Genomic DNA, 9647 nt, shown 5'->3' on the forward strand with positions numbered 1-9647 from the left:
AACACACACACAACACACACACGACCACACACACACACACGTCATGTGTTAGGATTTACCATGGTAAAGGAGAGGTGACACAGCCCTCACCCTGATGGACACACAGGCCTACTCCCCATCAATTCCCATGGCTACTATGCTAGCTCTGCTTGAAGCATGTCCCACTCCCACCTCCCATAGAACTGAGGAAGGAACTCCAAGCCTCCAGCTTGCTAAGCAAGCTCTCTGCCACTAATCCACAGCCCAGCCCTTCAGTTGTGCATCTCTCTTTGTGATGACAAGGACCTCCAGACCTATAGGGACCAATTAAGCAAAATATTTTGTAGTTAAATGTCACAGTTGGGCAATGTAGAAGGAAGTTCCAACGGTAAAGGAAGCCATGCCCCTGGTGCCCTCCGGTGGACAGTGTGGCCTGGCTCCTCTCCAGTTCCTCCAAGACGGGGCTGCAAAGGGATCTGCTGGAAGCTGACCAACTTTGTTGGACTCCGTTCCACCTGATGTTCAGGGAACCTAAATGAGAAAGATGTCCTTGCCTTTGAGACATCACGGTCTCTCAGACCACAGCGCTGTCTAGTCTGGGTTGCGTGCCTGTCCTGGTATCCTGATAATAACTTAAATAAGATCATCAAACCACCCTGGACACCCAGTCGCCAGATTCTTCACTATGTCTACAACCTGCACGAGTCACTCTCTGCTCCCTGTTCTCATCCTTGTATTGATTTCTGTCTTTCTTGATTTTACAGCTGCAGCTCAGAGATGGCATGATTCCCATCACACCATATATAAATGCGGGTGATTGCCTTAGATTTATTTGAAATACATACGTAATGTCACACATTCAAATTTTGCAAGAGTCTACACTGAAAGCACATCTTCCCACCATCACGCCCCCTGTACCCTAGTCACCTCAGGGGCAACCTGTTGTTACATTTTTGTCAATTTTTTTCTACATATATTTTATGCATATAGCAGTTTGGTTTTGCTTTTTTTTTTTTTTAACACACAAAGGGTAGATGCTACACACTGTTGGCGACCTCATTCTCTTGGAGCATCCTCTGCATAGACTAACCATGTGAGCTTTGCCCACTACTAATGTGAGATGTCTGCCATTACAAACACAATGCAGTGAGTGAGTTTCCCTGTCCCTGCGCCTTCCACATAGTACAGCTGCTGAGTTAAAGGGGATATGATTTGTGGTTTTGACAGATGTTATTAAACTTCCCTTTTATCATTGTATCAATTAACCCTCCCATGAACAAAGACTGGAACCTGGGACATCCTGACTCTAAAACCAGGGACACCGTAGCTCCTGCCCTTGCCAAGCCCTTGAACTCATGACTGGGGCTTCACTGACTGTGAAGCCCCACACAGGGGCCGGTGGAACAAAGCAAAGCCCGCGAGTCTCCTCCCCCAGAGCCTTGGATTCTGGGTGTCTGAGAACCCCAGCTAACTCCCAGTCTGCATCTGGAGGAGATGGGAAACTGGGATTCTGCAGTCAAGGTGGAGCCTTACAGATGTGTCTGTGAGCACAGGGAGGCAGGAAAACCGGTGGCCAGCTCTGACGTGCAAGGCATCTAGCCCACTGGCAGGTGTGTCAGTTCAGGTAAAGGCGCTGCAGAGCTCCATGGGTCAAGTGTTCTTACCTCCATAACACCTCTAATACCAGCACGTGGGAAGCTGAAGCAGGGGGTTCAATCTCCAATGCTCTAAAGCAAACACATAGCCCACTTAGTTCTCGGTTAGTTGTCCCTACTGACGTGTCTGTGAACGGAGCAAACACATAGCCCACTTAGTTCTCGGTTAGTTGTCCCTACTGACGTGTCTGTGAACGGAGCAATGGTAAATTTGAGGTTCAGCTCAGAAGACTAGTATGAGCTGTTCTGGATATTTTTATATCACCTGGACACAAAGCTAGAATCACCTGAGAGAAGGGAACCTCAGTTAAGAAAATGCCTTCATTCTTAATTAGTAGTTGACGTGGGAGGACCCAGCCCATTGTGAATGGGCCTGCTCCTGGATTGGTGGTCCTGAGTTCTATCAGAAAGCAGGCTGAGCAAGCCATGTGGCCAGTAAGCAGCACCCCTCCGTAGCCTCTGCATCAGCTTGTCTCCAGGTTCCTGCCCTGTTCGACTTCCTGTCCTGATTTGCTTCAGTTATGAACAGTGATGTCAAATTATAAGCCAAAGAAACCTTTTCCTCCTGTCTTAGTCAGGGTTTCAATTCCTGCACAAACATCATGACCAAGAAACAAGTTGGGGAGGAAAGGGTTTATTCAGCTTACAATTCCATACTGCTGTTCATCACCAAGGAAGCCAGGACTGGAACTCAAGCAGGTCAGGAAGCAGGAGCTGATGCAGAGGCCATGCAGGGATGTTCTTTACTGGCTTGCTTCCCCTGGCTTGCTCAGCCTGTTCTCTTATAGAACCAAGACTACCAGCCCAGAGATGGCCCCACCTACAAGGGGCCTCTCCCCCTTGATCACTAATTGAGAAAATGCCTTACAGTTGGATCTCATGGAGGCATTTCCCCCAACTGAAGCTCCTTTATCTGTGATAACCCCAGCCTGTGTCAAGTTGACACAAAACTAGCCAGTAACACCTCCCCAACTTGCTTTTCGGTCATGGTTTCATCCCAGCAATAGAACCCTAACTAAGAAGACCTGAGTGGCATTGGAGAGGAAAGGACTCTATCTGTATCTTAAACTAAAGCTGGACAGCACACAGGGGTCCAACACAGGACCTGTTGACTGTTGTACATGTCTATCAGTTTTTGAAATAAAGAGGAGCAGAAGAGAGAGAAGCCTTGCTAGATGAGGCAGAGTGAGGATCAAAGAAAGGCCCAGAGCTCCCATCAAGCCATGAAATGCAAGAAACTTCAGCCGCAGGATCCTAGGTGGACACCAGAGTCTGGGACAGCAAGTCCCCCTGAAGCAGCCTCCACGGAAGGAACCTCTGTTCTTGTCAGTGCTGTAGTCTGGCTGGACTGGGCAGTGTCAGAAACGCGATTTCCATCAGAGGAGCCTGTTCATTCTTGCCCTACATCATTGTTGGGATCATAATAAAAAGACTGGCAGCTTTGACACACTAAGCCAGTTCAATCTTTATTAAAATCTTCCTTTTTCTTCACACCGTGTTCCCAATTTGCTTCTTTGTCCGTGGTATCTGGAGTCATGCAATTTCTGATATTTGTCTCCAAGATTGAATAAGCTTGACAGGTGGGCCATGGTGAAGGAAGGGTGGTATTCATTTCATTAAAAAAAAAGTATTCCACCCAGCAAGAAGGACTCTCTCCCCCACACCTCTGGGGCTGCTGAGGCCTACCCTCCAGAGCCTCTCCAGTTTGGATGGTTTGGGAGGAGGCTCCCCTAGATGTCTGGAAGATATTGTGGTTGCTACAGAGCTTTGGGAACTCATAAACATCCTTAGTCCTAAAACTAGCCTGGTCTAAGAGGACCTCAATGGAGAGCTGTCATCTCTGGCCTGGTTTCACCTTTGGTCCTGGTCCCTCATCTGGCCAAAGAGACCAGAGCGTCATGTTCCACAAAGCTCCCAACCCTTCAAAGCAAGCTTGTGCCTTCTTATCTTGTTTATCTGTTGGGGTGGGCTGTGAATTACCATGTTTACATTTTAAAGTTGTTTCTGTTTTTTAATTTGGTTTTTGTGTCTGGTTTTCTCAAGATTGGAACTCACTGTACCCCAGGCTGGTCTGAAACTAGTAATCCTTCCGTCTCAGCCTCCCTAGAGCTACAATTTCAGGTGTGCAGTGCCAGAGGCACACATGTTCACATACATGGACACACACACACACACACACACACACTTTTCTTGAAGCTGAGTGTGGTGTGTATACCTGTAACTCCAGGAGGTGGAGTCAGGAAGATCGGGAGTTTGTGGTCTGGAAGACACTGTTCTCTTGGTGTGCTCCATCCCCTCTGACTCTTACAGTCTTTCTTCTCCCACATAGATCCCTGACCTCTGAGGGGAGAAGTTTGATGAAGACATCCCATTTAGGACTGAGTGCTCCAAAATCTCACTCTCTGTACATCGTTCAGTTGTCCCATCTACTGCAGGAGGAAATTTCCTGGATGATGACTGAGTGAGACACAGATCTTTGGAAATAGCGGACTATCATTAGGAGCCGTTTCATTGCTGTGTTTCCTGTGTTCCCTTAGCAGAACAGTGGCATTCAGTTCTTCCCTTGGTCCGTGGCTTCTTGACCACCTAAGCAGTGTCAGGCATGGGTTCTATCTCATGGAGTGGGACTTAATTCTAATCAGATCATAGCTGGTTGCTCCCACAATGTTCTCGAACAAATGTATCATCCAGGCAGGTTACTGTTGAGAACTGGAGAGCTTCTAATTGGGTTGATGGTTACCTTGCTCCTTGGTAGCAGGAAAAGTACCTTCCAGTACCATGAACATGCGTCAGTACTAGTGAGGGCTCTAGTTAGGGACCAGCTCGGCCTTTCTGTGTTCAATGAGACATATGAGTGTTGTCTTCAGCAGTAGAGCCTTATCATCTGTTTGTGGGGAGAAGCAAGTAGCCTTATCAACAGCCTGGACTGTTTAGGGGTTCCCATGAGACCCCTTTGGCCAATAGCTCAATTAAATGTAACCCATTTCCACACTGGAGGTGGCAAGAGATGCCTAGTTGTGTTGCCTTTCCATTATTTAATGTATTTATGTTTCTTGTGCTTTTTTTTTTTGTAAATCATTATCATCATCATCATCATTAGCCTGTTTTTTTCTACAGAGGAGAGAAGGTGTGGAGTTGAATGGGTGGGGAGGTGAAGAGGATCTAGGAAGAGATGAGGGAGAGGAACCATGATTGGAATACATTGTATGAATCCGTAGACACAGAGAGGTTGGGTATAGAGGAGAGGATGAGGACTCTCTCATGGATCTCCCCGGGAGGGGGAAATAGAATAGGTTTTATGGGCAGACTGGGCATAGCAGGGGTGAGGTGGGTGGGAGGGATCAGGTGAGGAGAGGGAGAGGAGATGCAGTTGAGGGAGGGGATTAGAAGGGAGAGGCAGAATTGAGGGGTATCTGAGGGGTGGTGTGAAAACCCCGTCCAGTCAAAACTTCCTAAAATATATGAAAGGAATCCTAATGAAATCTCCAAATAATGAAGGAGATAAAGCCCCAACTGGCCATCTCCTGTGACCAAGTAAAGCTTCCAGTACTGAGACTGGGGTATATTCAATTAAGTTACTGGACAAAGGAGTTCCCTGGAAGTTCCCAAACAGCCCAGGCTGTTGCCAAGGCAATCTGTTGTTCTCCATGAATAGAAAGCAAGGCTCCATGTCACTGAAGACCGCACCCTAACAACTCACTGGACATGGAGAGGTCGAGCTAATGCCTACACAGAACCTTCATTTGCAGGCCCTAGTGTCTTTAGTACAGGAAAATACTCTGAAGGCCACCGAAACAGAAACGGGAACACCACACCAGCCACAGCACAGAACCTTCAATCAATACTCTGTACTGCCTGCAAAATCTGCTAGGGCAACAACAGTGGCACGAAGTCTGTGGAAATAGCCATGATTTGACTAAAGGCTCACTCTGCAAGATGGAACCTGGATTTGACACCGCTTGGGTGACCAAGACCAAAGACTAAATAGCCCAGAGACTTAGGGTAGAACCAAATACAAATGGAAAAAAAAAAAGTTACAGCCTGATGTGGTGTCACACACTTAATTCCAGCACTTGGAAGGCAGAGGCAGGCAGATCTCTCTGAGTTTAAGGCCAGTCTGATCTACAAAGTGAGTTCTAGGACAGCCAGGGCTGCACAGAGAAACCCTGTCTCAAAACAACAACAACAAACAAAGAAAAACCAATAAATGACTCCTAATGATAATCATCTTCAGCCATCTCAGAGAGACTTCCTCCTGCAGCAGATGGGAGCAAATACCGAGACCCATAAAAGGACAATATGCAGAGTGAGAGACCTTGGGACACTCGCCCTAAGTGGGATGTGTCCATCAAATTCTATTCCCTAAGAGCTCGGGGAACCTCATAGAAAAGGAGGCAGGAGTAGTGTGGAAGCCAGAGGCAAGGGAGGACATGGGAGAACAAGGGCCCCTAAATCAATTGAGAAAAGCTCCTGTGAGTTCTCAGAGGCTGAAGCAGCAAGCACGGGACCTGAGTGGGTCTACACCATGTCCTCTGCATATACATCGTAGCTTTCAACTTTGTTGTTGTTGATGTTGTTGTTTGTTTGCTTGCTTTTTGTTTTGCTTTTTGTTTCTTGCTTTTTTTAAATGGGACTCCTAAGTGTGTGAGCAAGTAGGTCTCTGACCCTTGTGCCCTCTCTTGGGGCTCTTTTCCTTCTGTTGGTTTGCTTTATCCAACTTCCATGCAATGTTTTGCTTGTTTGTTTTATCACATTATATTTTTTTATTTTGTTTTAAAAATATATATATTGTATAAAAATTATTTTCAATTAAAAAAAAAGAGTTCAAGATCACTCTCAGCAATATAATAAGTTCAAGGCCAGCCTGATCCTGCATGAAAAAAAGAAAAGAAAAGAAACATTTAAATTCAAAACACAGTGATTTTAATACACGGAGAAGAACAGAAAAAGCCAGGAAGGCTATGTAACTGGAACTGGTGGGAATGTAAAGTGATCTTCGTACATTATAACCAGTTAGCCTTTCCTTTCTTTCTTTCTTTTTTATTTTTTTAGGGTATTTTCTTCATTTACACAGTTAGCCTTTTCTAAAGCCTTTAAGTACATACATGACTCACACCTGCATCCCACTCCCAGGTGTCTCCATTGTCCAGGAGAAATGGCTGTGCACATCCACAGGAAAATGTGCACAGCAGTGTCTGTGTGGTCATGGCTCCTCTCATAAACCCCCAAACAGAATGAAGACGTGAGCCAAGCAAATCCACGGTCAGACTGGCAGGCAATGCCTGCATGATGGAAGACTACTCAGACGTAGGAAGAGGGCAAGTTGCAGTCACATAAGAGTGCAGATGACTACCCCACCTGGGGATCCATCCCATAATCAGCCATCAAACCCAGACACTATTGCATATGCCAGAAAGATTTTGCTGAAGGGACCCTGGTATAGCTGTCTCGTATGAGGCTATGCCAGTGCCTGGCAAATACAGAAGTGGATGCTCACAGTCATCTATAAGATGGTACACAGGGCCCCCAATGGAGGAGCTAGAGAAAGTACCCAAGGAGCTAAAGGGGTCTGCAACCCTATAGGTGAGACAACAATATGAACTAACCAGTACCCCCCAGAGCTCGTATCTCTAGCTGCATATGTAGCAGAAGATGGCCTAGTCAGCCATCACTGGGAAGAGAGGCCCCTTGGTATTGCAAACTTTATATGCCCCAGTACAGGGCCAAGAAGCTGGAGTGGGTGGGTAGGGGAGCAGGGCAAAGGGAGGGTATAGGGAACTTTTGGGATAGCATTTGAAATGTATATAAAGAGAATATCTAATAATAATTTTTTTAAAAAAGAGCACAGATGAGTCTTAACATGGTTAAGGTGAGCAAAAGACTTTGGGCAAAAAGAACACCGCCGGGTGACTCCGTGTCTATGTGATTTCAGAATGTGTGTATTCAACCAGTGACAATAAGCTAGATTAGTTTGGCCATTGGAGGAAAAAAAGGAAGAATTGTCTAGAGTGAAGGGTGTGTTCTCTATCTCGGGTTTGATAGTTTCACAGTCTTTATATAAATCAAAATTCCCCAACCGGGGATCTTCGATATGAGATTTACATCAATTATATTCTAACAAATTGGCAGGGCCAAAGGAGAGAAACTAGTTTCAACAGGGGTAGTCAGGAAGAGGAAACAGAACAGCTTTTTCTAGGGGTGCTTAAAGACCCCAGCAGCTCGGGATGAGGCAATGTTCAAGGCCAGAGGGAAGGCCCCTCTCTCTGTCCTGCCTTGCTGCAGTCTGAACTTGGCTCCCTCACCATCTCCTGCTTCTGTGTCTTGCTTGTGAGCCCTTCCCTGGACCAATCCCTGGAGCCAGATTGACCCAACCGGCCACATACTGCGCAGCTGCCCACGGGGTTGGGGGCGTGTGTGAGGGTGGTTGTGGGGGTTGTCAGTACCACACAGCTAAGTCCTGCGGGACACGGAGGTAGCAAAGTCAGGCAAACTCAGCATCCTGTTCTCTTGTTCTGTCTCCGATTTGGAGACCAAGGGAATGAGGTTTAGGCTGATGTGTGGTGGTTTTGGGCGTGACTGGAAATGACTAGGAAATGCTGGAAATGCTGAGAAACCTTGGGTTTCCTGTACCAGAAAGAAACGGAGAAAGGGAAAGAACAAATGCGAGTTGTGCTTCCTTCTTCCACTCCTCCTGTGTGGAACTGTGAGCAGGAGGTAGGAGACGTGGGGTCCAGGGGAACAGGCGCTCACCTTCCGACTTTCTGTCGGAGTGAAATAACCCCTTGGCAGCAGCCACCCTACTCAGCTCCCTGATGGCTTAGCTGAGTGCATTCCTGAGTCACTCCCTCAAGGGAAGTCTGGGTGCCACAGCAATGGGGACAAGAACTCAGGAACTAGGCAGACAAGAACATCTGCAAGGGGTGTATGACAGAAGCCACCAAAGGCAGCTGTGGCCATGACAAACAGGACTACATTCAAGAGAGACTGAGGAAGAACAGCTAAGGAGAGGGAAAGAGCCAGCCCAAGGAAGGCTCCGGTGTGGATACTTGCAAAGGCCTCCAAAGTCTTGACTGTGCAAAGGAGTCAGTTCTCACGCCTCGGACTGTAGATACACAGGAAGGGACAGATGGTTGGTGTGACTTGCACCCTCCTCCACAGCGAGGTGGGGAGCACCTTTTCTCATTCTACGAATAGACAAACACCAAAGTCAAGGTGTAACCAGGGTGTAGAATTTCTGGGAGTGTTGTCTTTTGGGAGAGATTGCCAATTAACCCCCACGCATTGTAGATTGTAAGGCGGGGGTGGGGGTGGGGGAATTGTTCTAGCAGTAAGAGCTTTTATAGTAAATACAATGGTGGGCTTTTATTGATTTTTTTTCGTTTGTTTTGGTTTTTGGTTTTGAGGGGGCTGTTTGTTTGCTTGCTTTTGGAGACAGGGATTCTCTATGTAGCCCAGGCTGTCCTGGCACTCAGATACCCTCCTGCCTCTGTTTCCTGAGGGCTGGGTCAATGAGTGTGTGCTACCACCACCCAGCAATTATTGATCTTGCTAAATGAACCATGGATCCTGTTGCCACTCTATGTTTTTATTCCCCTAGGCAGACAAGAACAAGAAGGAAGCTGAGACTCAGAGAGGTTAAGGAACTGGCCCTGCCCACACAGCCACGGGGCAGCAGCACGGAAGTAGAAAACCTGGGTCTTTCCACTCCTGGAGTCCCACATGAGAGGTGGTTGGTTGAGGGAAAGGTCCATGGAATTACCCAGGTCCACTTTCCCACTCTGGCCTGTTTCATAAATTCAAAGGCAGCATTATTTTTCCAAAAGGAACTTCTGGGTCCAGTAATGCCATTCTCCCTTACGCTCATAGTGGATTGCTGGCAAGGCCAGGAAGAAAGGCACAGCCACGCTGGTCGACAGGGAAGCTAACCCCCCGAGGCTACTTCTGTCTGGGAACTCTGAAATTCATGACCGCTGTCAGCATCACTGTCACCATAATGATCAATATGCATTGAGT

This window comes from Mus musculus, chromosome 14 (genome assembly GCF_000001635.26).
Source record: "Mus musculus strain C57BL/6J chromosome 14, GRCm38.p6 C57BL/6J".
NCBI lineage: Eukaryota > Metazoa > Chordata > Mammalia > Rodentia > Muridae > Mus > Mus musculus.